General features: G+C 41.6%; 1 long non-coding RNA gene and 1 pseudogene across 3 annotated transcripts in view; one reads left to right on the forward strand and one right to left on the reverse strand.

Annotated features, from left to right (window-relative positions):
• The first annotated feature begins 1,754 nt into the window (after positions 1-1,754).
• Positions 1,755-24,592, forward strand: part of LOC117062455 — a 37,147-nt gene continuing 14,309 nt past the window's right edge. The window contains exons 1-4 of one of the 3 annotated variants that reach the window (XR_004428384.1): positions 1,755-1,881; positions 2,098-2,205; positions 12,342-12,442; positions 24,029-24,497. This is a non-coding gene — a long non-coding RNA (uncharacterized LOC117062455). Of the gene's footprint in view, positions 1,882-2,049; positions 2,206-12,341; positions 12,443-24,028; positions 24,498-24,592 lie in introns of those variants that run through there. The other 2 variants (XR_004428382.1, XR_004428383.1) reach the window with 2 other exon arrangements.
• Positions 12,496-14,097, reverse strand: LOC117062453 (annotated as a pseudogene).

Here is a 24,592-nt window from a genome sequence, read left to right on the forward strand (position 1 = left end):
AGAAGTGTGGAAATTGTTTTGCCCTTTAAACTGATAGAGAAACAAGCTGGAACAATAAAACTAATCCTCCGAAGCAATCTAAGCATGGAAACCAGAAATGTATACTCAAATATTTTCTCCATTTTCTTTCTTCATAAATTTGGAACATTTGTGGCAGAAAAAGAAATCAGAATAAAATGGATTTAGAAAAGAAAGAGCAGTAGTTTAGGGGGTTGTATAGGGAGGCAACATGATAAAGACGGAAGAAAAATGGACTTGGAGAGAGAACAGTGAAATCTGGGCCTGCCTCTGAGTGCCTGTGTGGCCCTAGGCAAGTTTCCCTTCCACTTGAAGACCTGGGTCTCTATGATCCCTTTCAGTTGTAAGATTAAGGCCTAAGAGTTCTTGCTTATATAAACAGAATTCTTCCAAGGCCATAATTATTTCCATAATCAAGAACTATTTATTAACTAAGCAGCAGTGTGTGATTTTCTCAAGAGCAAGAGCAAGAAGAAATGGTCCTTACAGGCTAGATAGCTGTGACATGGACCAACAAGTAAGCATATCTAAAAACTCAACTAATTCATAATATGAATTCAAAATATGAATTGAATAAGCAAAAAAAAAAAAATTATACCATGGGAGTTGAATATTTTGGCAGGGGAAATCCAGCCCCTGACTTTAGGATGGTATTTTCTGTTTTGATTGAGCCTGAGTCACACTGGACTGTCTGGCATGGGCATAACCCAAGCATCTGCATGGCAGAGTTCTGGCTCATTGCCATTTGCAACAGACACGAAGGGTGAGATCAAACAAAAGGAACCTTCTCGGGTTGACCATCATAAATGCTGAAGACCAAGGCTTCAACTCACTTACTGGAGTGGATTTCCTTTTACGGATGGACTTGGTCACCCTGGGGAGACTAAGAATGTTAAGTAACTTAACCAACATGCAGTAAGGAGTGGGATCAGGATTCTTCTCCAGAGCTAACAGTTTTAACTGCCATTCTACATTGCCTGCCTGAGACAGCTGCCAACCTGGGCTTCTGTAACTGCCATTCCATGCTTCTCAAGCCGGGGTGTACGTTAGACTCATCTGGAGAGCTTTGTGAAGCCATCCATGTCCAGGCTCGCCCACACAGTCCTCAGTTTTCTTGGTTTGAGGAGGGGCCTGGGCACCAATACTTTTTAAAAGCTCCCTCTGGGTGATTCTAAGTACAATCAGGCTGTGAATCACTGATGTCCATAATGAAAAGTGTCAGACTCCAAAGCAAACTCAGGTGAAGGACTGCCTTCATGGTATGGATCCCTAGCAGAGTTGAGCCTTAGAGGACTGGACTAGCAGCTTGTGGAATCAGATCTAAATCTTCCAATCCTCTAAGGGCGGATAAGCCTCTAGACTCCTGAGAACGCTGGTCTTGGTGAAAATCCCCCGCATACCACAGGCCTCCCTTGGAGGAATCACCTAAAGAAACACCATGAAGAATTTGTTCTGGCCTCAAATAATTACATGGATGTTTGTTGCAGGAAGATACATTTAACTATTGAAGTTCCTACTCATTGAGTGAACCTTGTCTCCCTCCTCTCTGGTTTCCAGAAACAAGGATTTTTTTCTAAACTCCACTTACTTCTTGCCTCATGGCTAATGCCCATGGAGGTGGGGTGAGTGACCTGCTGGTGACCAAGGGAAATGAATCTGCACAGGAAGCCCAGGCCCTCCCTCCCTCCCTCCCTCCCTCCCTTCCTCCCTCCCTTTTCATTAGAAGCCAGCTTCTACTATGGGCCCCTCCCTCAGTGGGAAGGCTTAAGTTTTGTAAGATTGACCATAAGTGTGGTGATATTTCCTAATTCCAGGGAATGGAGCTAGTCATGCCACACATTTTTGCTGTTCTCACGAACTGAGGTAATTTTTTTTTAATTTTTTTTTTTTTTCCTGAGGAAGGGTCTTACTCTGTCACCCAGGCTGTGGTGTAGTTGTGTGACCACAGTTCACTGCAGGCTTGACCTCCTGGGCTTAGGTGATCCTCCCACCCTAGCCTCCCATGTAGCTGGGACTACAGGTATGTGCCACCTCACCTCCTTTTCTTTTCTTTTCTTTTTATTTTTCTTTTTTGGAGAGACAGTCTTCTTATGTTGCCATTTTGAACTCCTGCACTCAAGTGATCTTCCTGCCTTGGCCTCCCAAAGTGCTGGGATTACAGGTGTGAGCCACTGCGCCCTGCCCAAGGTAATATTTTGACCTTCCTTTACCTTATTCTTTGTCCATCTCTGAATTAGTTTATAACTTAGATGGGAAAAAAGAGGTGTGTAAATAAATAAATCTTAAAAAAATCCCATCGGTTCCCCCATAGAAGGCTATTTCCCCCTAGCTGTCTATTAATGTAACAAAACGAACAAGAAAACACTACAAATTCTCTCCCTATTTATACTATCCCACCATTATGTTATAACTCTCATTGTAATGTTTTAGTTTTTCCTTGAAATAATAATCATCAACCCATTTGTAAACCGTATGTTTCTACCCACAAGTGACAACCAGAATTTCAGAATTAATTGCAAGAGCCATAAAGAGCTTTTTGGACATTTCCCTAAAAGCCTCCAAGAATAGTAACAAGGGCAAATAGTAACCCCCGGCTCCAGCTGTCCCCACTGCTGTGGCAGGTTCTGATACTTTCTTTCTTTAAGTAAAGGCCAAGAGAGATGGCTTTTCAGGACTTCCAGAGTCTGTATGACATGAAAAGCTTATTCCAGTAAAGGGAACAAGACCCTTGTCATCTGACACCAATGAGATGCCCTTCCCTTGACTGGCAGGGATCTGGAGGAGGAGGAGCAGATAACCGTCAACCTAAATAAGCAATACCATCATTATTCTGGAATCTCTCTGAAGCATGACTGGTTACAGTGCGGAATTCCACAGGGCACGTGTCTCTCTTGGACTCTATCCAAGGGAGTAAGTTATCAGAAGGACCTCATTATAACAGGGGCTCCAGGGACAGTGTCAGTCAGCAGGCTTCAAGGTAGCTGGTAAAATTCTGGTGCTGGTCTGTTTAATCACTGCATGCTTGTTAATACAGTCAAGCCTCAGTTACAACAGAATCAACAGCCCAGTTTGTCACTCATCCATTCCTTGTTCCGTCATCACCTGGTTGAGTTTCTGGCTTGTTTATTGGACAACCCTGGGTGTTGGGCAAAATGAGTGCCTCTTGTTTGAAATGCCTAATCCAGAGGCTTTTCACCTGTGTGTTGTTTTCTCTCACCAACACCTCTGCTCTGTGCCATGCTCTTGGCTAATTGAAGTTGTGAAAGGCACGAGGATTCTGGTCTTGGACTCAGTTCTCCCATAGGGGTCTGACACCAAAGTAATGGTCACAACAGTGAAAGGAAGAATCCATCTGGCCAGGCTCAGGTGATTCAAGGCCTTCAGAATCTGCCTTGAGACTCTCCAGTGACAGTCTTTAGACTGAAAACCATCTTGGCCCCATCCATCCCTGTAAGCAATTTAACAACAGCTTGCAAAGCACCGAGCTTTAACAGAAAGAAGAGACGAGCACGGCACAAGAACTTGGACTCCAGAAGAGCTGCCTAACAGATTATTTTTCTGTGGTATTTCATGAGAACAAACGAAGTAAGAATTTTCCTTTTGTCCGTCTGGCCTTTGGCATTGTTTACTTTCTTTTTATTCTTCTGAACTGTACTTTGAGCCCTGGCAGCATTTCTGTCCTAAAATCTTATTGTCAGAGGTTTTTCAGCTGTTTCAAATCATATCTGATAGAGTGAGGGTGCTGCCTGGACTCATCACTTTACTTCAGAAGAAATACAGCTCACCCTTTAAATGACAATGGTGATTGTCCACAGCTTTATGTTTTCTACACTGAAGTGGCAGGCTTCATTTAAAAATAATGTTTTCCCTCATCAAAAAAGAACTAGGGTAGAACCCTCAACTCTGCTGATGTCCGGGTAGTGACCTAACACCCATGTTTTGGACAATCACTGCCTTAAATCAGGTTTTCATTGCATGCAGGATAATTCTTTGTCAATGGTGGTTTTGTCAACTGTGATCTGAGGTAATGAGGTTTTCTACTTTTGCTTGAAATTTTGAAAATATACAAGCTTTTAACATTTGCAAAGTTGGATTCTGTTTTCTTTACAAAGCAACCTGATTTGCCGATGTTCTCTCCATCTGTCAGGGTATGCGTGATGTGGTGTAGACTTAATGTGCTGCCTTTCTGGAACATGGACAGAGTAGCAGCACAGAAAAATGAGCATTTCAGCTCTGTGATGATTTGTGAAAACATTTCAGATCACTGAGCAGGCATTTTGCTGACACCTGTGAAAAGTAACCACATCAGAGAGCGTGGCGTGATGGTCGGAGGCCACATGCTGGAGCTGGACTGCTTGAGTCAAATCCCAGCTGCTCAGCTGTAGTGAACTGAATGGTGGTCCCCAAAAGATATGTGTATCTCCTAATCCCTAGTACCTGTGAATGTGACTTTATTAGGCAAAAGGGTCTTTGCAGATGTAATTACATTGAGGCTCTCAGAGATGAGAACATCCTGGTATCAGGGTGGGTCCTATATCCAATGACAAGTGTCTCCTTATAGGAGACAGAAGAAGATGCAGACCCAGAGAGACTAAGTAAAGATGGAGGCAGAGACTGGAGGGAGGCTGCCACAGGCCAAAGAATGCCTGGTGCCAGCAGAATCTGGAAGAGGCAAAGAAGGACACTTCCCTGGGGCTTTTGGAGGGAGCTCAGCCCTGCTGATGCCTTGGTGTTGGACATCTGGGCTATTTATGGAACTATGAGAACCTTCTGTTGTTTTAAGCCACCCAGTTTGTGGTACTCTGTTATGGCAGCCACAGGAAACTAATACACCCTTTACCACCTGAGTGACCTTGGCCAACTTACTTAACCTCCACCAATCAGTCCCCTCAAAGGAATACCCTCCCCCCAGGCTCACTGTGATGATAAAATGCTTTGGCATAGATGACTGGTTTAGACCAGGGCCTGCTATCTAGCACGTGCTATGCCAGTGTTTCTATCATGGCAGCAGCAGATGCAGCGGAGCTTAGATTTCAACTGTGTCCATGCTGGTTAGAAAAGTCACAGTCTGGGACACAGGGCACTTCGGGAAGAATCTCCCTCAGTGGATCCCAGTGTTCCAGCAATGTTTTCCAAGCAGCTGAAGAACAGGAAGCAGGAACAGGGTTCCCTACAAGAGCCGTTATTCAGATGCCTCTACATCTGACTGGTGTTGGAGAAGTGTGACTTCTGGAGGTTTATGTGCTGGGACTTTAACAGCATACATACTAAAAACAACATTTATTTTCCTCAGATGCTGGGCTTTCTATGAGCCTTGACCTCCCTGAGAAGATTAGAGGCAGGTGCCTAATCTGATCGGTCAACTCAGTGAAACAACTGCATTGATTAAAGCCATAAGATGTTAGGATCCTCTGTTCTTGGTGGCCTAAAAGGTCCCATTCCTTTCCCAAAGTGCTTAGCTTGATGCCATCCCAGGGAACAATTTTGGGTGGAGGAGAACCTGGCCACAGAGCATGAGATCACGTATGACTAAGTCTACTTGCCTTCATGGAAAGATACATGGAGTTTGAGCAATTTCTTTGAACCCCGCTAGAGGCTTCTAAAGATCGTTTAGCACCATCTGGTTTTTAATCCTGGATGTCAAACGTGTTGATTTTTGCCCTGGACCATCTGTTTTTCAACTTCCCATGGAACCTTTCCTTTGGGCCAAGTAGGGAAAGAAATAACTATATTTTAAATTATTTTTGTTTTGCCTTTTCATCCCAGTCACAGCATTAGAAAGGGAAACTCAACTGTCTGACAAAGCTCTGAAAGATTGGACATGAAGTGCTGGCCTTGCTATCTGCAGGGCATCTCCCTATATAGATTGGATACCTTTTCCTTCACTCCCTGATAAAAAGTGAGACAGACTGAGCATAGTCTTGTGACCATTTAATGCCTGTGCCCAGAATACAGGTCTGTACCACTTACAGCAGTCACAGTGGGGAGGAGCAGGGACCCTGGGGTCTGCCTGCCTGTGTCTGAATTCCAGCTGAGCCCATTCCTAGACCAGTGTCTGGGAAAGTTATCTGACCTCTGAGATCCAGTCTACTAGCCTCACAAGTGAGACTGTGACAACACTTACCTCAATGAGGCATTGGACATCATCTCATTTAATCCTCAACATGCCTCACTGTCTAGCATTTAACAAGCTCCCATAAACATTAGTTATTATTATTCCTTAATATGAATAGCATTTAAAATAATAAAGTGGGAGAGAGCAATGCTGCATGCCCTACCACTGGCCAGAGAGCTTGCAGCAGGAAGAATGCTTAGGTGGAACGCACAGGCCTTATCTGTGTTCATCCCATTCCAAAGGATTTGGTGTTGCCATATATGGAACATTAAGATTAGAAATGGCCATTTCCAAACTGGTGAATCCCTTGTTGCCTTTTTCTCTACTGTGATTCATCTGGGGTACCCTCAGTTTTCAGTGGTCATGGTCATTCCAAACCAACTATGAGCTGGGGGAACATTGTACTGTGGTAAACCCAGGGTCACCTGACCAGAGCTCCAATTTTATAAACCCAAGTTGTAGGTGGGATGATGGATACAGGCTTCTCTGGCAAATGCTTCCTGAGCATTGCAGACACTGTCACTTCTAGGGGGCTGCAGTTGCCTCATTGTGTAATTCTGGTCATCAGAAAGGAGACAGTAATAGATGAGCTGCCCTTCTGGACAAAATGACATCTCTCTTATTGAAAAAGGTTAAGAGGCTATTTTCTTTCCCCTTGCCGCCCCACAACCACTATTTATTGCATGAGATTTCAGAATGATGATGATAAAAAAGCAAGTTTATAGACACATCATGAGGTTGTATAAATAAAATAAAGTAATATCTGGGACAGATATACCAAAGAAAATTGAACCCAAAATGTCTAACTTTGCAGTCCATACTCAGCCAGAACTCCCAATGAATTAAAACACAGACTGCATAATTATGTACACAAAATGCCTTTAAAGTTGCTCCATAAATTTGAAGAAAAAAGGATAGTCTGTTTAAAGCTACTAGGGCAAAATTCCTTACTGTGGGTTTATAGGCACTGGTACAAGTGGTTCCCAAATCCCCCTTTTTATTTTTTAATTATAAATAAGAAAGAACAGAGTCTCCCCTTGCAACTTCCACTTCTTCGCAGCCTCCAGGCACAGAGGACAGAGTTCCTGGAAAAAAGGAAGGCTTAATTCCAGGTCTCTAATAGCAAAGTTATAGTCAGACTGAACATTGATTATATTTAAATCCACCATATTTTTCTTTTGAAAACCATATATTATTTAACATCTTGAATGTTTTACATTGAATTTGTTGAAAAATTCTCCCTGTGTTTTCAGGCCTTTATCATAATTTTGTTTTTATTTCTTTATTTTTCTTTTCAAATAAGTGAGAGAATTAAGTTAAATGAACAATAATATATAAGTCATTCAGTTAATATAGAAATTTTGGGCCAGCCACGGAGGCTCATGGCTGTAATCTCAGCATTTTGGGAGGCCAAGGCAGACAGATCACTTGAGCCCAGGAGTTCGAGACCAGCCTGGGTAACCTGGAGAAACCCTGTCTTTCCCCCAAAATACAAAAATTAGCCAGGAATGGTGGCATGTGCCTCTAGTTCCAGTTACTTCGGAGGCTGAGGCATGAGAATAGCTTGAGCCTGGGAGGCAGAGGTTGCAATGAGGCAGGATCATACCACTGCACTCCAGCCCAGGCGACAGCAAGACCCTGTCAAAAAAGAAAAGAAAAGAAAAGAAAAGAAAAGAAAAGAAAAGAAAAGAAAAAAGGAAAGGAAAGGAAAGGAAAGAAGGAAAGGAAAGGAAGAAGGATTCTGGGAATTCTAGCTTTCTCTTGGTGCATGCTCTCATTCTATTGAAATCAAGCAGTTTCTACATGAGGCAGACAAGTTCCTAGGGTATTCAGAAAGGGGCAATATCTTGGTTCTTGCTTCAAGAGAGCTAACTGCTGCTGGGACCTACAGTTGAGCAATGACTCAGGGACCTGGCTGGTAAAGAGGAAGGAAGTGGCTATGGAAAGTTGCTGTTAAGTAACTGGAGCCCCAAAGTAACATAAAGTTGACCAAGTCATCCCACCCCCAACACCTACCATTACTGAGAGTAACAATGTGGAGATAACTATGCAGGCTGCTGGGTCCATTTGTCACTTATTTGAGTTCCCTTCATTACAGCTCTTAATGCTACTGAACTCTAATTACATGACACGGAAATGCATGGGATGAAGGAGCTGGAGGGGATTTACCCTCAACTCCATGTCCCATGAGAGATTGATTTGTCTTTATATAAATAGCTATCAACTAAATTGAGATCATAAGAGTTTTATCTTTGAATATACCATATAATTGCATTCATAAGAAGTATTTAAAATAACCATTTCATAAATTTTTCCAATATCCCTATGAGTAGGGTTGTTTTTCTCATTTTACCAATGAGGAGTCTCAGTTCTAAATGTCGGAAAAGTACTTAATGTGAGTAGCATGATAAAAAGTACACATTAAAACAAGAAGACATATTTTGACCATCAAACTAGCAAGGATATATAAATCATAAAATTAACAACGTTTAAAAAATAATGCTTTATGCTGGCAAGGTTATGCTGACATTGAAATGAAAATTCTCTTTCTGCTGATAAAAGTACATGTTGGTTAAGCCTCTCTGAAGAGCAATTTGCAATGTGTCTCAGGAAAATTATTCATACATTTAGATGCAGTAATTTTATTTCTGAGATTTCCTTCTAAGAAATGTAGACAAATTTTGTACGCAAATATGTTTCTCACAATGTTTTTTATAATGGTAAGAACTTGGATATAACAAATATTTAACCACAGGAAGTGGTTATGATACTCCTACACAATGGAATATTATGGAGCCCCTAAAATTATATTTTTGAAAACTTTTAATGACATGAGAAAACATTCAGAATGTACTGTTAAGTGAAAAAAGCAGGATAAAAACTTACGTAATAGTATGATCATGGTAATATAAAAACATATGTGTAAATCCATTCAAACTAGACTGGAAGAAATAGAACTTAGTTACTTGTTCAAGGTCAAATACGTGCCAAGCAGAGGAGCCAGCACCTAAACACAGTTCTTCTGACACTAATCCCAATGTCTTCTTCCCCATACCATGACGTCTCAGAAAATATTCAGTTTGAGTAATACATTGTTGTTCGTTTTATTAGAAAACAAGCCATTCATGGAATTATGCTAAAATCCATTACTACTTTGATTAGATTCAGGAATTCAAGTAAGTTTTGGGGTATTGCTCAATTTCCCCAGTTCTGCAAGTTGCTGAAACCACACCCACATTTACAACACCCAAGTATGCTAAGCCCACTGCTAGGACTCAGTTTCCAAAATGTGTTACCTGCACTATATTTGTAACCCCCTTTAACACAGAAAGAATAATAAAATTCAATATACAAGATGACTTGGAGAGGTTATTTTTTCTGGTAGTTTTCAAATTGAACTAAACAGCAACATTACCAGGGTGATTTTCTCAAAATGCAGATCCAGGTCCTGCCCCAAGAGATTCTATTTTAGCAAGTCAGGGTGGAGCCCTGCCCCTCTGAATTTTAAATAGTACCCTGGGCAGGACCATCTTAATAAACCATTCCAACCAGTGGTAGAGATGTGTTTGATGAGGTCCCTACACGCACGGAGTTACATGTGGTGATTCCACTACTTCAGGTTAGAAAAACACCTCTTCAAAACCCAGATTCATTTATAAAGTGAGTATACTGGTCACTGAGTCCTGTAACTACTTGGCTCATTCTTTCAATGGTTACTGGGGAAATCACTTTATCTTCCACTGATGCTTGCACTGGTTATTTACTGTTGCTTAACAAAGGATTCTCAAACTTGGTGACATCAGGCAACAAGCATTTATCTCATGATTTCTATGGATCAAAATGCTAGGCACAATTTAACTGGGGGCTCCTGGGTCAAGGTCTCTACTGAGGTTGCAGGCAAACTATTGGCCAGGGCTGTGGTCTCATCTGAAGGCCAGAGAGAGTGAGAAAAAGGGAGGGAATCTGTTTCCAATTTCACTTATGCAATTATTGACAGGTCCTTCTTCACTGGGCTAAATCACAACAGGGTAGCTGACTTCCCGCAGAAAGAGAGAACAAAGAAAGCAGGAGTGAGAAAGCGAGAGTAAGAGACAGAACAAAAGAGAGTGAACAAGAAAATGTGCACCCATATCACCCAAATGTGCACCGAAGATGGAAGTCACAATCTTTTTGTGATCTAATCTTGAAGTGACATCTCATCATTTTTTCACATTTATTAGAAGCAAGTCAACTTCAGCATATAACCAAGGAGAGAAAATTATACAACAGTGTGAATACCAGAATCATGGCTCATTGTGGTCCATCCTAGGGAGTATTTAATGCACTGTCCTGGGCAAATGGCAGAAATGAATTCTATACTAAACCACCTTCACCTCTATCCTTCAATTTCTACTTGGTAAGTAAGCAGAGGTGAGGCTGGAGTGAACTCTGCATATTTATGATAGTTAAACCAAGAGGACCAAGGCAGAAGGAAAATCTGCAAGTTTAGTGTGGGTCAATGCTGGTATTTTCAAACATACAGCATGAGCTATGAGTGTCATCTTTGGTATCAATGGCGAGACTCGGTTAACAGTGTCACTCATTCTTTTTGTTCTTTAAAGAAGTGCACATTTGAAATAGCCTTGGGGACTGTTGTTCTCAACTTCTGTTTTTTCTGGCTGTAACTCATGAAACCATATTCAGTTATTCTAGAAAAGATATTTGAACGTCATAGTCTGACCTCAACTGCAACTTGCTCAGGGGGCTAACACAACTATATCTTCCATTTTCTTTGAGAGGGAGACAACAAATATTGAGTAAAAAGTAAATGCATTTATACATGTTTATATGTATATAAGTATACAGTTAACTGTTGAACTACACACACAGGTTTGAGCTATGCAAGTCCACTTATAGATGGATTTTTTTCAAGCAAATGCAGATTGAGGGATGCAAAACCTGGGTATAGGGAGGGCCAACTTTTCATATACACAGTTCTGTAGGGCCTACTGTGGGACTTGAGCATGTGGGAATTTTGGTATACACTGGTGTCTGGAACCAATACCCCTCGTATACCGGGGATGACTGTGTGTGTACATGTATACATGTGTGTATATATTTATATGTGTGTCTATACATGTGCACACACATCACAACTCCTTGGGACCATCTGGAGTGCCTCAGCTTATCCCACATGTCCAGCTTAGCCTTGGTAGCAGAGCCAGTAATGTGAACAAAGTTAGGTTTCCAGACTCAACTAGTTTATCCACTAGATCTACCATGTAGAGTTAAATCCAGCTTGCCATCTGGTTGCCAGATGATGACTGCTACAAGCATTTTCCAGCATCTCAACTCACTATTGAGTCACAGCCACAAACAAAAGCAGCAGATACAGCTGCCCGATGGCTGCAGCAGATACAGCTGCCTGATGGCTGCTTTTAGGATGCAATATTTTCTGTCTCTCCCCATGAAATCACTGGTGAGGAGGGAGTCCCCTTTGTCATTTCAGCTGCCAAGACATTTCATGCTAATGAACTGTGAAGGGGAAGTCGCTAATGATATGAAATCCCTTTTTATGGCCAGGGCTGGGCCAAGGCCACCAGAGGGGTGGTAGGGAGGTTCTTAACAACAGAGGCTGATTCTTCTGTTGGTGGAAGGTGAGAGGACAGGCCAATCCATAAACAATGCCCAAGGACTCTGGGGGCATCGACCTGTTTCCATAAGCCTCTATCCCCTTCCTCTCTGACACCTCAAAATTTTAGATGGGAGCTTAAGTTAGCTAGGTTCAGAGGGAAATAGAAGGAGAAATACTTCTGGCAGATCACCTAGGAAAACTAAAAGTAATTCCCAAGGTATCTGTTTGAATTAAGGAAAGTCCCATAAAAAATTGCTATTCCATTGGAGTCCACGTCCACCCTAATTCAAGCCAGCCGATAACCTGAAGACGTGAACGAAGGGTGGCCAAGGGAAGCGTGTGTGGTACAGTGGAAAGATCCCTGCTTGGGAAACAGAGAATCTGGTCCATGTCTCACTTTGTTATTTTTGGCTCTGTGATCTTGTGTAAAACACCAGAATTTTCTGAGTTTTATATCCTTATCTATGTGGTATCATTAGCTACTTCAGGTGACTGTTATGAAATTAAGTGATATTACATCCATAGAAAGGGATATTAAAATACTGTCACTATTTTTAAAATGTATATATTTTTTCCATTTTCTCCCTGTGACAGAAATTCTGCTACCCGAGAGGTATGACTCTGGGATAAGGTGCTGTTCTCTTGGTGACCTTCTTAAAAAGCAAATGTCTTTGAAAAAAAGTAACATGGGATTGGTGAGTGATCAATCAATAGATTTCTTTCCCCCAGTAAATGGAGATTTTTTTTGTTTGTTTTAGAGGCATTTTATTTAGACAGCTGAAAACAATTAGATGTTCAGAAGCAGTGTACAATGAAAGAGAAATCAAACCAGTTACTTTATGATGTATTCCCTCTTCTTTACAACTAAAGCAAAAAATAAAATTAAAAAAAGCATTCTGCTTTAAGGAAAACAGTCAGAAAAATAAGCCAATATATTTTTCTTCTCCATAATAACATAAACAGCTACAAGAACCCTAATTGTAATGAGAGAAATTGGATGTTGGCTTGTATATAGTCATTAAAAAGATAACAGGCCACTGTACTACAAGAGGATAACTCCACCTCTCTTCATCTGATACTCTTGAGTTTTGACTTAAAGGTAACACCAAGTTTTTTGTTCCAGCACTAGAGCTAATTTGTTTTCCCCATTATTTACTGCTCTTTCTGCCTTAAGCAGAGAGTAACTCTGGAAGGCTGATGCTTTTCTCTGCTTGCTCGTTTTAATCCATAAGTTGGATACTAACTGCGTCATATGATTGACCCTCAGGCCTTAACATTAGGAGTTGAAGAAGAGATGTAATCAGAATTCTCTGAAGCAGTTTCTTCTCGCTCCTCTTCTGTTGTCTCTGGAAAACCAATCTTTGGCTCTGCCAGCTCACCACTCTCTTCTTCAGGAAGCACACATTCCAAAGGCCATCAGTTTTTCCTACCACAGTTTGCCCTAGTCTCAATGTTGCATCTTCAGAACCACTGGCATAGTGTTCTCCTTCAGGACTAAATCTCACACAATGAATAGGACCAAAGTGTCCCTTGTGGGATTCGAATTATTCTCCACGGTGATGATCATACTTACAAAGTTTAAAATCTTCACCACCTGCAACAAGAAATTCTTTCTCAGGATGAAGAGATGCAGAATTGATGGTTGCAGGAGCTTCAAAGGATTTAATTGGGTTCAAACTTACTGCACTATGAAACGCAATAGATTGTCCATAAGTTATAACCAAAATTTCAGGAATATATTTTTATGTCACTAACAGACATATTAAAATGTAGAGATTTCACTTCTGTCATAGTAGCATGATCCCAAAGTCAAGCAGTTTTGTCATGAGCAGAAAGAATCTGTTTATCCTCCCTGTACCATAGGAGCCGTTTTTATACCAGAAGTGTGACCACTCATTTCCTTAGGTCTTGCTTCGGGTTTGTTCAAGTCATACATACATAACAGTTTGTCCTGTCCCTCAGTTAACAAATAATTACTATCCTGCGTGAAATGCACAGGATATTTATGTATTTGACAATGTATTTATGAGCCAGGGTCATCAATTCATCTCCTGAGACAGCATCCCACACTTTGGCTGTGAAATCCGCAGCTGCTGTAACTGTTTTGGTGACATTCAGTGTTGTACCCCAAACAGCACCTTTATGACCCCAAAATGTTCCAATTCAGTCTCCTGTATCTCCCTGGCATAGCATAGGTTTACCATCTTTGCAAGTGCTGATTAAGAAATACCCATAAGACGTGATGCCGCCGAAGGCCAAATCAACCACGGGCCACTCGTGGCCAGAGCAGGTGAGTGGCCTCTGTCTCATTGCCATGGCGGCGGCGAACCCAGTGACCAGACTGACCAGCTGAGGGTCATCGTTGTCTTTTCTTTCCTCTGCTGCAGTGCCTTGGGCTCCTCCAGTCCCCCACCCTGACCCGGGCTGGGCTGCAAAACAGGAGAAGGAGGACAATCCGGTGGCACTGAGGTTAGGAAAGGGTAAGGGAGGGGTCAGGGAGTCTGAGACAGGCAAGTAACAGTCGACCAGGGAGGGAAAGGCAGAAACTGAGTATTTTAAAGTACTGCAGGAATAGGGATGCCAGAGAAAAATGCATTTGGGAGAAACAGGACGCTATCCTTAAAGAACAAAAATCTGCTCAGAGGTCTGATCACAGGGAGAAGGGGGGCTCTCACGGCAGGGAGACCACTTGCTTAGAGTCTGATATTTGAGTTAAGTCTCTGTCTCCCACTGAACAGTAAGTTCTTGTTTCCTGTTCGCCAATATTTTTCCACAGATTATTATAGCGCTTGGTGTACAATAGTTGCTAAATGAATGTTTGTAGAATGAAAGTTGCATTTTGCTGGCTTCGCCCTTTTGCCCAGGGTCAGCCATCCATCACCTGACTAACGTGGGATTTGGGGCTGCCTATGTGTACATGCTTTTCCCTGACCTCTGGCCTTCTCCTGTATTATTTCTGAGGTGGGTACAAACCCCTACATCTCTGGCCTCCTGAATCACCAGAAGCCCCGAACAGAGGTGTATGTGGTATGGCCCCTCCTGGAGACAGGTCAATCCCTCATCCTCATCTAAGACTTCCTGGAGTCTGAATAGGCACTGATTCCAAGTGTGACATGCAGTTGTAGGTGAAGTCCCTGAGTCAGGCGCCTGGCCTAGAAGAAAAAGCAACATTGCCGTCAGAGGCCAAGAAGCCAGTGGACTCCCATCTCTCTGGCCTGACCCCATGAACCCAGGCACTGGCCTCCTCACTGTTTCAGGTTTCCGTTTTTATAACTATACCTTCTCTGATCAGTTTTATGATACTTCTGTATGAAACTACATTAAACATTACAGCTCTTGTGTGATTAGAGGGCAGATAGATAGAGGCTCAGAAAAGTAACAAAACCACAAAAAACCAAACCAACCAACCAAACATAGTTTGTCCATTAACCAAGAGACTAAATTCAGGGGCCAAGAAAATCAGAAAGTGTCAAATGAGTGAAGTCTCAAATTGGCTTTCACCTAATTAAAATAGCAGCTGAAATTTCCCTTTCTATACAGGGCATGGTCAACAGATTTTTTAAGAGTGTTGGGTGCCTGATCCTCAGAGCAGGCTGAAACACGCCCCCCCTGGGTTTTGCTGGCACAAATGCAAAGGCTACCAGTGCCAGGTCTTCGAGAGGAAGTGGGAGGCACTGGCCCCCAAATGGTAAAGTTGGTGAGACTTATCTTTCAGAAAAATGCCCCGTTGTTGATGTTTTATCCTTTGATCCAATATTATTATTCTCCCTTTTTTCCTCTCTAGAAATAAACTATTTACTCACTATTTACCTCCTTTACCCAAGGCATGCTTGTGTTTTTTAAAGTTAATATTTAATTGAAAAAGGAATCACTGGGGGTACAGTGGGAATTTTGTCATATCAAGGTGGTCTTCCTGGAGTCTCTCAAACCCTCCAAAGAAGCAATCACCTAATTCACATATGAACAATGACAGGATGGCCAGGGGAGATTCTGAAATTTTCAATGTTTATGAAGGAGAGTGGGTATTCCTTGGAATGAATGTTTGTTGAACTCAGCAGAGATGAACTCAGACTGTGGGGGAAGCTTGATCGCAGTACTCAACCAAACCTAGAGCCCGGGGTTGCAGAAATGCACGAGGAAGAGTCCTCATGCCATGGGGTGAGCTGTCTATACCTGGGCAATGGCATTTTAGAATCAAGGGGCTGATTGATACTAAATTGAAACAATTCTTCAGTCTAGACAAGGTAAGAAAGCAGGCCAAAATGTGCTTTCAGAATTATAGGCATTATCAGAAATACACTTCAAGAAGGTTTTTTCCTCCTATAACACTGATATTATAACATGTTTTTTTAGGAAGTGTCACTTTGGTTAGAAGATGTTCCTAAACCAATTTCTGAATCTCTTTCCATACTGGCTCTAGTTCTGATGCACACAGAGCTTCCCTCAGCTTTTGGGCAGAGTTCATTTGAGACACATCGTAGGATTGGGGTCTCCATGTCTTTAGCTCCTGTTCTCATTAAAGTAGGTGACAGTGAAGCCAAGTGTGAAAATGGCAACATAGCTCCTATTTACCAAGCACAGACTGCATGCCAGGCACACTGCTAAGTATCTTGTATATATTGCATATTTTTTGCAGGTTTATTGACATGTTATTGATGTACAATAGATTACATATGTTCAATATGTACAATTTGATTTTACATATGTAGATACCAATTAAACCATCACCACAATCAAAAATGAACATATCAATCACCCCAAAGGTTTCCTGATGCCCCTTTTTGATCCTTCCCTCTCACCTCTCCCTGACCCATACCCTCAACCTCAGACAACCACTCACATGCTTTCTGTCACTATAGGCTGTATTTTCTAAATTTTTATATGAATGGAATCATGCAGTATGGCCCCTTTTTCATCTGACTTCTTCACTCACCGTTATTTTGAGATTTGTTTGTGCTATTACGTATAATAAAAATAGTTCATTCCTTTATATTGGTAAGTATCTCATTGTATGGATATCCCACAGTTTGTTTATCCAGTCACCAACTGACAAACATTTGAATCATTTCCGGATTTAGAGCATGTTAATTAAGCAGGTTTTAAAACTGAGGTAGTCTGTTTCCTTCAATCCCTAGAATGAAGTTCCAGAAAACACACTTTCTGAAAATAGCCAGGAGTCCAGAAGTCAAATGGAACCTTCTTCAAAAGACCAACCTCTTTCTATTAGCAGTCCAGGGATCCAGATGCTTGCAAATGTCCAGTGCAGGCTGATCTCAGAACACTCATCACAATAGATGGGTACTGATGGCTGAGTACACAGTGCCCTGGGGAAGGCTGAGCCCAAGGCACAGAAGCAGGCAGAGTCCAGTTCCCTGGTTCTCCAGCACCCTTACGTACAAGCACACCATCTTGCCCCAGTGTTGGAATTCTTCAGAACCAGAATTGTATCCAGGTCTCTTTTCATTAAAGCACTTCTAATTCCCTCACTCAGCCCCAGCACAGGATGGTGAGAGTAGAGGAGGTTCTGGAGTAAGTCACCTTTGTGGGCATGGGCAATAAAGGGATGATGCCTGTGGGAGGTAGGGGGAATGGGAGGCAAAGCTCCATGCTGGAATTGCTGCTGAAGAGCATGGGGGAAGAGGCCTCTTCTCTGGCAGTGATCCCAGGTGCTGGTGGTGCAGGATGCTTTCACAGCAGTATTCAGGGGACCAGGACACTCCACAGGTTCAGCTTAGAGGACATCACATCCTCCATGGCCTGGCCTACAATGATTGGCTTGTGGCTTTTAGTTTTCACACAGTCACACCTCAGGGTGAGCCAGCTCTGCACTAGGATGCACTGCTTTGTCTGCAGCCTCACAGACCTGAACTGCACTCTCATGCCCTGTGCCCCAGTGCTGGCTGGGCCTTGGTCCTATTACATCTTGAACTCAAGATAATACGTCAGTGGCCAGGATTCACACTCAGAACCACCTTGAAAGTCTGTGCTGTTACCACCATGTCGCAGAGGTAGAAGTAGATGTCCGTATAAACAACCTTCGGGTAGCAGGTGGTCAGGCAGGAAAAATAATTCTGCTACATTATATGTATCAGGAGTATATTGACAGGAGTATGTGTGTTGGGAATATATATGTCAGGAATAGCATGAAGAAAGAAAGGCCTTGCCAGTTCTGAACAAGCTACATCACACATCTTGCTAAAGTTTTTGCTGTATGGAATTGGTCATTTTAGAGATGTCAGTTACCTAGCACAAGAATTGCAAAGAACAAGGTTGTCCATGGAAACCCTTCCTAAGGCAGAGAACTATGTGTTTAAGAACAGGGGCTCAGCAGCAGATGCCTAAGCTACACAGGCTTGGGCAAGCCACTGCCCTCTTAGAGTCTGTTTTCTCATCTACAAAATATGAAAAATAATTGAATTTTCTTCAACACTTATGAAGATGATAAATGTTGAGAGTTTAATACTGTGCCTATTGTGGTAAGAGCTCTGCTCCTACTTTCTCTGCCTTCACACTTCAGACTGAAAAGTCACCCTCAGCAGCTTTCTGGGGTGCAGAAGGTCAATATGACCCCTCTGTGGATTCCTAGAGTTTTCCAGAGGAGGGAAACCAGAAGTCAGCTCTGCTCAGAACTGCTCCTGTGAGATATCGGCTTGTGGATGAAGGCTTATTTGCTTAAATCTATGGGGACAGATATGAAGGATTAGTCTGGGCTCCTGGAAATTCTCTTTATAAGAATATTTATACAGTACCCAGAACAAGGTTTTTCTTTGCCCACGTGAATAGAGATTACTCTATTAACATTGAGAATCCACAAGGCAAATTGGATATAAAGTGAGGATCAGTTTGTGCTTATTTTCCGAGAGTGAAATATTCCTCAATGGCAGGCTTAACTCCCTGGGATATTCACGGTAAACATCCACACACCCTGCCCCCATGCACTTACACACATACCACCTAGATTTGCTAGAAGACTTCTGAGATACTCTCCAGAGAAAGAACCTAGATTTGAGTCCTTAGGACAGGGGTTCTCCCTTCACTGATAACATGTTAAAATTTTAATACTCCTTTCTTACCCTCTCCCTTGTGCTACCCTGTTTGGGGAAAATGTAAATTAGTACAACTTCCATGGAAAACAATATGGATATTTCTCGAAGAAACATTCAATCTAGCAGTCCCAGTACTGGGTATCTACCCAAAGGAAAAGAAATCATTATATCCAAAAAATACCTGCACTTGCATGTTTACCACAGCACTATTCACAATAACAAAGAGATAGAATCAACCTAAGTGTCCATCAATGGATGATTGGATATAGAAAATGTGATATATATATATATATACACACACACACACACACACACACACTATGGAATACTACTCAGCCATAAAAAAAAATGAAATCATGTCTTTTGCAACAATGTGGATGGAACTGGAGGCCATTATCCTAAGTCCTAAGTGAAACAATGAAGACACAGAACGACAAATACCACATATTTTCATTTATAAGTGGGATCCAAATAATGTGTACACGTGGACATAGAGAGTAGAATAATAGATACTGGAGATTCGGAAGGGTGAGAGCATGGGAGGGGGTGAGGGATGAGAAATTACTTAATAGGTACAATATACACTATTTAGATGTTGGTTATGCTAAAAGTCCAGACTTCACCACCATGCAATATATCCACATAACAAAATGGCACTTGTACCCCCTAAGTCTAAGTCTAATATATATATATATATATATATTTTTTTTTTTTTTTTTTTTTAATGACTTACCAAGTCACTCAGACCTCAGCAAAAGATAGAAATTGCTGCCCTTAGTGATACAATCAGATCTCACTCCCATTAATGTTGCTGATCTTTCTTCATATTTTTGGGTGGGGAGAGAGGGCCTCATTGTTATGTTGCTGACAACTAATCACTTTCTGTGCCCTCTGCCAGCTTGGTTACAATAAGCTTCCTCTGGCAGCCCATCTGGAAGTGAGTTCAATCGCCTGTATGTGGGTGAGTGTATGTATATGTGTTCTATTTCCTTTTATTAACATAGGGATCATTTCTCACCTTGTTTTCTAGCTTTGCAGCCAAACTGAGTACAGGGCTCTTATTGATTTTTGTGGCCTGGAGTTGGGTTTCTTTCAATGAAAATGAAACTTGCTCAGATCTGTCCCATGGAGCATGGAGCAAGCAGAGAAATGAGCCATAAATTCAGGTGTACCCAAGTATGGGCTGCAGTTGTATTTTGTTCTTCTTTGAGTGCAGGCCAAATGTTGCAGTTGGGCTTACACTGGCTGTACAGGGCTGATTTGTGGAGCTTTTACTATGAAACATAATTTCCATTATTCACCCTACTCACATGAGTTCTGCTAGAAAAAAGAATTCTCACTGTGGATTTGAGTTTACTAGTTCTGAGACCAGTAAATTTGAAGTGGAGAGGCATGAAAAGGGGGAGGTTTCTACTCTATCCCCATGTGTTTATCATTGCTGAGCACTTACGTCTTAGGGAAGGAAGAAATGTTCTTATACTGGATTAAACTTTGCAAATAGCATTATTGTTCTATAGACCAATAGGGTTTCATTTTTTTTTTTTTTTTTTTTGAGGCGGAGTCTCGCTCTGTCGCCCGGACTGGAGTGCAGTGGCCGGATCTCAGCTCACTGCAAGCTCCGTCTCTCAGGTTTACGCCATTCTCCTGCCTCAGCCTCCCGAGTAGCTGGGACTACAGGCGCCTGCCACCTCGCCCGGCTAGTTTTTGTATTTTTAGTAGAGACGGGGTTTCACCTTGTTAGCCAGGATGGTCTCGATCTCCTGACCTCGTGATCCGCCTGTCTTGGCCTCCCAAAGTGCTGGGATTACAGGCTTGAGCCACCGCGCCCGGCCAGGGTTTCATTTTTTAAAGTCAACTAAATTGATAACTTTTGGAAAGGATTTGAACTGTATTTCTGCTATTTCTGTTAGACAAACACAGCTGAATGACTTCTTAACTCTCTTGGTGGAGTGTTGGACTTGGTACCTTTATTAAAGGCCACTGGATTGAATTGTTATTTTCTAGGGATGGGGTGTGACCTAATGGAATATCTATATATATGAAGGGAGAGTGGATTTCTTATCTAGAATGAGACAACCAACCAGCCAACTCCTGAGGTTGATAACATGACTTTGGCCCTTCTCTTAATTTCCAAAGGGATTAAATTCCATAAAACCTTTTAACCTCAGAGTTTCACATGCTGAAAGAGCAGAGCCTGCAGGGGTCGCTCATTTCCAGTATCTTTCTTTTAGTTTTTTTTTTTTTTTTTTTTTGATGATATGAAAAGACAGCTGACTGATTGTTTGCTGTTTTTAAATAAAAATTCTGTGAAGAGAGTCAAGGTAGAATTTCCTCTTTGTATTTTGATTGCTTCCTTTCTTTCCACTTCTCTTTGCTCATCTTGCCAAAACTAACGTTTCTCTATAACTTTGGTATGCTTTATCCTCTAGCAGGACTTTTGATCTCTAAAGATTTAAAGTTTGGAATAAGCATTGGTGGCCTTGAGTTTGCAAAAATATTTCTTAAGCTCCTTAATGTCTTGCTTTTTTGAACATGCCGTTGCCCAATAATGTGGCTTCCCTTATGTAAGTCCAAGTAATCAATTCAATACAGTATTGGAAAAATATCAGGTAAATTTGGAATAGTATAGCTAGGCTGAAATAAACTTTTAAGAAGTCATGAATTCACTGTAAGTGACTCTCAGAACTTTGCATGTAGAACTGGCTTAGGAATCCAGATGGGGCCCTGAATCAAGGAGAAAGTATCTCTCATTCTTAATTCTAGTTGCTATTGGTTTAGCAACTCTTTTTTGTTTGTTTGTTTGAGACGGAGTCTCGTTCTGTCGCCCAGGCTGGAGTGCAGTGGCCAGATCTCAGCTCACTGCAAGCTCCGCCTCCCGGGTTTACGCCATTCTCCTGCCTCAGCCTCCTGAGTAGCTGGGACTACAGGCGTCCACCACCTCGCCTGGCTAGTTTTTTGTATTTTTTAGTAGAGATGGGGTTTCACCGTGTTAGCCAGGATGGTCTCGATCTCCTGACCTAGTGATCCGCCCGTCTCGGCCTCCCAAAGTGCTGGGATTACAGGCTTGAGCCACCGCGCCCGGCCTGGTTTAGCAGATCTTAAGGAAGCATGATAATCTTTCCTTTTCCCCAATTTGTTGTTCATTCTCCTTCAGAGGAAAGGTCATTCTCATTTGTTGGTTATTGTGGAGCAACTTAAGCACAAAACCAGTAAGACCAAGGCTCATAGCTAATTTCCGTGTGGCTAGCACCTGTGTTCTGTTTCAACATCTGGGCTCATCTGTGCAACCACCTGCAAATTCACAGCACTGATCATGAAGTAAGTTAAGTGTGTGGATAAAGCAAGCAGATTCACTTCACTCCTGGAAATCTACTGTGTTAGTCCGTTTTCATGCTGCTGATTAGAGACCTACCTGAGACTGGGCAATTTACAAGAGGTTTAATTGGACTCACAGTTTCATGGGGCTGGGGAGGCCTCACAATCATGGCAGAAGACAAGGAAGAGCAAGCCACATCTTTCATAGATGCCAGCAGGCAAAAAGAGCTTGTGCAGGAGAAACTCCCCCTTATATAATCATCAGATCTCGTGAGACTTATTCACTATCAGGAGAATAGCACAGGAAAGACCTGCCCTCTGTGATTCAATTACCTCCCACCGGGTCCCTCCCACAACACATGGGAATTCAAGATGAGATTTGGGTGGGGACACAGCCAAACCATATCACCTACCATCAAGGAAAACTATGCCGTTTGAAAGTCTTTGCCAGGTTATTTTGAATTTATATTAAGGATTATATTTTTCTTAAGTACCTTGTGAAAAGTTTTTAAAAGTACAATTGTAGGAAAATGGGGCCTACTTGATAACATATAAGGGTTAGGTCACTTTTTAAAGGACATAAAGTTTACTTTTGCTGAAGTAGCAAGGTCTATAGTTCCTGAAGTCCTAGAATTCCCTTATTCTGATAAGACTGTGTATTTAATGGTCAAGGTTCTGAGTTGCCAACAACAGAATCCATTCTGATTAGTTTAATCAGAAAGGGGGTTTATTCAAGAATATTAGGTAGATTACAGAAAATCAAGGAGGGGCAGACAGTAGGCTCTGAGCCATTCAGGAACAATTCCTGGAAACACCACAGGAGCTTCTTGAGCAAATTTTCCTTTGCCACTATTGCTTTGTACCAATGAGGAAACCAGGATGGATATCAACAGCTTCTCCCAATTCTGATCTTGAAGATCTAGAGGGCCCCATCATTATATCAATTCCTCTCCATGCAGCCAATTCCTTGGGTTGCTCATTTCCAAAATCTAAGACTATCATGGATAGATCTGATTGGTGGAATCTAGGTTATCCTAGCTACAAAGGAGTTTTGGTATGGAAGATTTCTAGCTTCTACCTTGGGCAGGTGCAACTTATCATATGGGATGTTACTAAAAGGTAGAGAATATATCATTAAAATTAAAACCATTTATGTTTCAAAGAACACCATCAAGAAAATGAAGACAACTCCCAGAATGGAAGAAAAGCTTTGAAAATCATATATATGATAAGGTACTTACATTTCTTGCCTGTAGAGGAATCTTACAACTCAATAATGAAAAGAAAAATAACTGAATTAAAAGTAAGAAAAGATCAAAATATACATTTCTCCAAAAAAAGATATACAAATGGCCAACAACACCTGAAAGATGCTTAACATCATTAGCCATTAGGGAAATGCAAATCAAAACTGCATTGAGATACTATTATGAATGCACTAAGATGGCTATAATAAAGAAGCCAGATAACAGCAAGTGTTGGTGAAGATGTGGAAAAAGTGGAACTCTCATGAATTGCTGGAAATGTAATATGATGCAGCCAGTTTGGACAACAATCTGGCAGTTCTGCAAAAGGTGAAGCATAGAGTTACCTGTCAGCCAGCAATTGCACTCCTAGATATATAGTCAAGAGAATTGAAAATGTAAGTCCACACAAAACCTTTTACGTCAATATTCATAGCAACATTATTCAAAATAGCCAAAAAATGTAAACAATCCAAATGTCCCTCAGCTAACTAATGGATCGACAAAATATGTATATCTATACAAAGGAAGATTATTTGGTCATAAAAGGAATGAAGTACTGATATATGCTACAATATAGGTGAACCTGGAAAACATTATGGTAGGTAAAAGAAGTCCATCACAATGGACCAGATATTGTATGATTTCATTTATATGAAATGTATTCATTTTCTAGGGCTGCCACAACAAAGTACCATAGACTTGATGGCTTAAACAACAGACATGGATTTTCTCACAGTTCTGGAAGCTAGAAATCTGAGATCAAGGTATTAGCAGGGGTGGTTTCATTCTGAAGCTGCTCTTCTTGGCTTAGGGATGGCCATCTTCTCCCTATGTCTTCACATGGTCCTCTCTCTGTGCCTGTGCCTAATCTGTTCTTTTAAGGAATGAGTTGCATTGGATTAGAGCCCACTTTGGTGACCTCACTATTACTTAATTACCTCTTTCAAGACCCTGTCTTCAAATACTGTCACATTCTGAAGAACTGTGAGTTAGAACCACAACATATGAGTATCAGGAGGATACAATTCAGCCTTTAACAATCCATAATAGGAAAAGATATAGAGACAGAAGATTAATTAACAGATGGTTGCTGTATTAGTCCATTTTCACACTCCTGACAAAGACATACCTGAGACTGGGCAATTTACAAAAGAAAGAGTTTAATTGGACTCAGTTCCACATGGCTAGGGAGGCCTCACAATCATGGCAGAAGGCAAGGAGGAGCAAGTCACATCTT

This window comes from Trachypithecus francoisi, unplaced genomic scaffold (genome assembly GCF_009764315.1).
Source record: "Trachypithecus francoisi isolate TF-2019V2 unplaced genomic scaffold, Tfra_2.0 Lachesis_group17, whole genome shotgun sequence".
Classification (NCBI taxonomy): domain Eukaryota; kingdom Metazoa; phylum Chordata; class Mammalia; order Primates; family Cercopithecidae; genus Trachypithecus; species Trachypithecus francoisi.